Source organism: Lathyrus oleraceus, chromosome 7 (genome assembly GCF_024323335.1).
Source record: "Lathyrus oleraceus cultivar Zhongwan6 chromosome 7, CAAS_Psat_ZW6_1.0, whole genome shotgun sequence".
NCBI lineage: Eukaryota > Viridiplantae > Streptophyta > Magnoliopsida > Fabales > Fabaceae > Lathyrus > Lathyrus oleraceus.
In genome coordinates this window covers 519,640,111-519,646,165 of record NC_066585.1, presented here as the reverse complement: position 1 = coordinate 519,646,165, position 6,055 = coordinate 519,640,111, and the positions used below count along the sequence as shown (strand labels likewise).

The following is a 6,055-nucleotide window of genomic DNA, read 5'->3' as shown; positions in this document are numbered from 1 at the left end:
AAATTTCTATTTCATGAAAATCCTAATTAAAATCAATTAAATCCTAAACTAATCTAATCATTATAAAGTTTTAATCTAATTCTAATTAACTATTAACCTTCTAAAATCTAAATTCTAATATCCTAATTAATTTCGGATACACCTAATAACTAATTAAGAATATTCCAAAATTTCTAATAATCCTAATTATTTCTAAAAATTGATTGGACCTAAATCCTAAAATCTAATTCTAATTAATTTCTCAAAACCTTATTATCTCTTAAACCAATTTTAATACCTAATTAGAGTCCTAAGAACTAATTAACTAGCATGTTAATCTAAGATCTACTGTTTCTAAATAATCCCATCCTTCTAATCAACATCTAATTAACCATCCAAGATTAAATATGGTCTTAAATAGATTACTGCCATTAGGCTCTGATCAATGGATAATAGGGGGTGAAGGCCCATTGAGGCACTGTATGAACAGTATCAACCCGTTTGGGCTTCGAGCCCAAACATCTGGAACCTCAAGATACACACGCGAGGAAGCGTACAGGTTGAAATCCATGAAGCGTTCACCAAACGCGCTTTTCATAAAAGCTACACGGGCAAATGAGGCGTTTACAGTTGAAAAAGTGCTTAAAAAAAGCTCAACGCGAACATTGCGTTCGTCATCACCATCATATTCACCAACCAACATCGCCGTTCGCGGACGCTTCACCATCTCGGATCGTTCAACTGTCCAACGTGATTCACGTCCATCCATCACCACCAATTAACGACTCAACTTCACGAAATCAACAACAACAACTATCCTAATCTACGGGGCCGAATCGCAACGGCATCACCGAATTGCTTGAGCATGACGACTAAGGAAGAACAACATCTTACCAGCAATGACGACGGGGTGGAGGATAGGAGCTCAGGTGATCGCCACTCGATCCACTTCTCCACTCGGATTCACCTGTTCTGTTCTCCTTGTATCGCGCTTCCGTTACGGATTGAGGGAGTGGTGATGTGGTGGTTCAAAGGAATTAAGTCGATGATGGACGAAGGCGACGATAACGTTCGATGCCCGGTGGTGATTCCGACGGAGAGTCAGTTATAGTTGTTAGAAAATTGAAGTATGTGGAAGATCCGAGAAGAAGAAGAATCAAAGTTCTTGAGAGGAAAATGGAAAACAAGAGAGCGAAAAGAAAAGGATTTCTCGCCGAAATTGGAGAGAGGAAGAAGAAGATTCTAGAATACGAGATTCCCCCCAAATCACTACGAAAGCCATGTACTTATATTTCTTTTTTTCCACATTTTCAATTCCTATTTCATTGTCGTTCATGCTTTGGTGTTGTCGTTTATGATTTCGTTTTCAGTTTTTCTTTGGGTGTAGTTTGGCTTCGAGCTGAGTTTTTGCAGGTTATTTGCACGTGGCGTGGCTTATTGTTATGATGTTGCTGCCCTTTACAGCTTGGATTTGGCCTTCCGCGCGGTAGCTTCTCATGACTTTGGAGCTGGTATTTTTGGTGGCTACCTGCGTTTCAAATTGTACACGTTTGTAGCTGCAATGTTACTTTTGAACCGTTGTTTTCTAGCTTACTGCATTCTGGCGTTTGTTGGTTTGCAGCGTGCTTTTAAGCTGCGTTTTTGGACGGTATTTTTTCACTATGTTTCTTTCATTTTGTTTCAGGTGATGGAAGCTGGCTTTGCAGTTGGCTTAATGTGTTTGGCATTTTCTTCATGTTGTTTTGGTTACGTGAAGCTTGTACTTGATATATATTGCAGCTTTGTACTGCGTTTGCTTTTGTCTTCCAATTCTACTTTTGATTTTTTTTTATTTCTTATTGTTTAATGGCTAATGATGACTTAATGAAAAATGGTTATGGAATTAAAATGGATTAAATTGGGAATGGGCTTACATGGTTGAATGGATTCAAAGAAGAGAAATGGGCTTACATGGTTGAATGGATTCAAAGAAGAGAAATGGGCTTAAGGACCTTTACAAACCTATGGACCAAAAAAATTTCTAATCAATAAAATGGAATCTTAGAATCAAATTGAAATTAAAAGTACATGATTTCTAAAGTCAACTTTCTAAAAATGATGAAATGTATTTTAAAATCAATTCGAAACTTCGAAAGTCAATTTGAAAAGAATTATGACTCGATGATAAAATGATAAAATGACAAATGCAAATTTGATTGAACCGTGTTTGAAATGAATGAATATATGAAATAAGAGACATGTAACCAAGCATTGAATGGCTGATTTTAAAATGGCCCTGAGTTCAAGATTAAGATGAGGCATAAAACCACATGGACGCCTGATCACAAAATACATGGCAACAACTCTGGGGTTGATAAGGGGCGACAACTCTGAGGTTGGGATAAGGAAAGGTGAACACACAACTCTGAGGTTGATTAATAAGAAAAATTACAACAATTCTGCGACTGGAAAAGGGATAACAACACTGAGGCTGCAAAAGGGCGACAACACTGAGGTTGAGAAATGGAAACACACAACTCTGAGGTTGGAAAGAAGAAACACACAACTCCGAGGTCGGATATGAAAGGGATATAAGACAACTTTGAGGTTGGGAACAAGAGAAATAGACAACAACTCTGAGGCTGGAGTAGGGATTGACATCAACTTTGAGGTCGGGTGTAAGAGAAAGATAACAACTCTAAGGTTGGGGGTAAAAGGAATATGCAACAAATTTGAGGCTAGAGTACGACTTGTCATCAACTCTAAGGTCGGAGTATGAAAGGAAGACAACAATTCTTAGGTTGGGAATACGAGAAATAGCCAACAACTTTGAGGTTGGCGCATGAACTAACATCAACTCTGAGGTCGGGTATAAGAGAAAACAACAACTCTGAGGTTGGGGAGGGAAGTAGCAACAACTCTGAGGTTGGAGTGGGAACTTGCATCATTAAGTCTGAAACTGAGTAAATGGTGATTAACTATAACTCTGCGGTTGGGGAAAAGAGATATCAACATCGACGGGTATCGAGAAAAGTGATAGACACTGACGAGCGAAGGGGGATCAATACTGATGGATATTGAAGAAAGTGATAGACACTGATGATTGCTGCTTGGTCTTTCGAATTTGAGAGATAGGGGTTTTTCCAATGAGAATTGGACTTTGCGAGAGGTTTGCCAACGGAAATGGGTTGTTGAATAGCGCCACGAGAGTTTTGGGCTTATTCTTGTTAGAGAGATTTGTGTTATGCTAGATGCCATGTATGAATGAAATGATATGAATTATGTATAACGGGTTGATGCAATGATATGAGGATCTACGGATGCCCCAATCTTGGGTACGATGCAATGAATGCTGAGAAAGTCGCTTGGGTTGCAAGGCTTTTGATTTATGGAGAGTGGGTTATGTCTCGCATGACTTCCCGACATCTGCCTTCCTGATGTTGTTGGGGGATGGATCTGACGTAGTCCTGTGGATGTCCCATGCTGAATCTGCAATGCTTTCGCAAGTAGGGAGAGAAACTTCCACTATTTGGATCGTCTTGCCCCAGTCTGTTGGGTATCTGCAAGGATTGCCCCAATCACTAGCTATGAAGCAACTTCTTCGTGGATTATCTCAATCGAATCTGCCCTAGTGTCTCAGAATGGCATTCCTCTGACTAACCATTTTGGCGAGATTGACTTCTTGTGCTCTTAGGGTGGCCTGCCCCAATACGAGCCTTGAAGTAGTTTTGCCTCTGGTTGGATGATCTTTAAGGGAATGCCCCTGAATTACTGGTCTTAAGAGAGATTGATTAAATCTCGACTTGACTACTTCAGATTGACTGAATCTTGTAGAGATTTCTCGATGCAACTTCTTCTGATCGACGAGATCTCAAAGCGGTTTGTCTTTCTACTCGACAGAGTCTTCAGACATTCTGACGGATGTGATCAAGAGAAGTTGCTTGCCCCTCCTCAACAGAGGTCTCAGGCATTCTACACTTTTGAATCATCAAGTTTCTCAATGTACATTCATTGTGGTAGATTCCTTGATGTCAGATGCTTACTCATGAGTAAGACAACTTCATTTTGGAAATGATAATGCAATGACATTTTTATGCAGTTTTGAAATCCAAACATGTTCAATGAAATTATGACATATTCAATGCATCATTGATAACGAATGTCATATCAATATCAATACATATGAGCAAATTGACGAGGAGTCAGTTTTGTAGCGGGGTATTTGTTACCTTTAGATTTATTAACTAAATCAAAAGTAAATCATACAATTCGAGTCGCCACCGTACTTCTATTTATCCAAAGGAAAGGTTAGAAAGCAAACAAAAACCGAGAAGTTTTATCAAATCAAAAACTAATAAAAATGTCAGAGATCTGGGTAAGGGGGTTGGTTATGCAATGGGAAGGTTTTAAGCATCCAAAACATCCTTAGTACTCTAAGGGAGTCCTTTTTACAAATGTTGTAAGGTAGGTTGGTATTTGTGAAAAATATTTGTGCAAACATGATTGGGGAGATGAGAAAAGAATATACAAGTTATTTACAATTTTGTGTTTGAATGGATAAACCTATTGCCTATGTACCATCTTAAAAAGGTAGGATCAAAACCTCGTAGTTCGGGGTAAAAATCTCAAAATAAGTTGGTGAATTGATTGGCCAAAATCTTTAAGGTCTTTTGTTATCAAAGGGAGAAAACTCAACCTAGAACCACAAATCCACCATGTGAGGAGAGCTTCAACATGCTAGTGAGGGGTTAACCCTATAATAAGCATGGAAGACTTATAGTCCATCACTAAGGATATAGGTGAGTATTATATTAACCTCTAGGATAACTCAAACCTAATAGCTAATGTTTATGAAAAGCTTTGGCAAAAGTGGTCATTGGAACCACACAAAAAACAATTGAGTGAGTTGTATTTACAAATGAAAAGTATTCACAAAATAAGGCCAAGGTTGACTTAGGATTCAATTCAAAATAAGTGTTATGAAAAGAGTTTGAAAAAATCAAAGGAATAGTGGCTAGGTTTCTAATTTTAAAAACAATGTTAATGTTTGCACAAAAGTTTGGCTTGGGTTAGAGTGGAGAGAAGAAGACAAGGGCTAGATCCTAAACATGCAAAGATGAGGGAAGAGAAATAAAACCACTTGGATTTCCCTTCTTGAGATCATAAAGATGATCCAAGTTGCTCCATTCCTTTGGACTTAGCAAGCAATAAGCAAATAACTCAAGCAATCAAGCAAATAATTCAATCAAACTCCTAGGAATCTTCCAATTGGCTTTTGTATCTCTTATCTTGGATGTCCATGACAATGGTTCTTCTAATTGGCTCAAGTTTGGGATCCCTATCACACAAGAACGCATAAATCAAAAAGTTCCACAATGCAATTAAAGAATGGACAATAGTGAGTTTAGATTTAAGGTCCTTTCAATGTCATCTTTCAAGGTTAAGCATTCTAAAGGCATGAGGCCTAGTTGCTCTTTGACAATTTTAGCATTCTAAAGGCATGAGGCCTAGTTGCTCTTCAAACTCCATTACCATAGGTAAGGTCTTAAATCTAAGTCCTTTCTCCATTTGCATTGGGTTCACACAAACAAAACAAACATAAGGCAATAGTATATACACAATAATATGCTCAAGTGAGCGGGGTATTCGTTACCATTAGAGATATTGACTAAATCCAAGGTAAACCATACAAGTCGAGTTGCCACCGCACTTCTATTTATCCAATGGAATGGTTAGAAAGCGAACAAAAACCTAAAAGTTTTATCGAATCAAAAACTAGTAAAAATGTCAGAGATCTGGGTAAGGGGGTTGGTTATGCAATAGGAAGGTTTTAAGCAACCAAAACATCCTAGGTACTCCTAGGGAGCCCTTTTCATAAGTGTTGTTCTAGTCTAAAGGGTGTAGGTATATCTAAAGTACTATTTACTAAAAGGAAGGTTAAAAGAAAATGACTCGCAAGGATGTCGCATCCACTACCTACGTATCTCATATGAGTATGAGAATCAGAGTCTTCGTAGCTCGGCTACCTATGGGTTAAAAAGAAGTGTGCTCGATAAGACGTCGCGTCTTATGCCTACGTATCTCATCTGGAATGAGA

The 6,055-nt window shown here is 38.3% G+C and overlaps 1 long non-coding RNA gene across 1 annotated transcript; it reads left to right on the top strand.

Moving 5' to 3' along the window:
* The first annotated feature begins 428 nt into the window (after positions 1 to 428).
* LOC127100991 (uncharacterized) lies at positions 429 to 1,867 on the top strand. The gene is made up of 2 exons (XR_007794556.1): positions 429 to 1,521; positions 1,664 to 1,867. It is a non-coding gene; the product is annotated as an uncharacterized LOC127100991 (long non-coding RNA).
* The last annotated feature ends 4,188 nt before the right edge of the window (positions 1,868 to 6,055 follow it).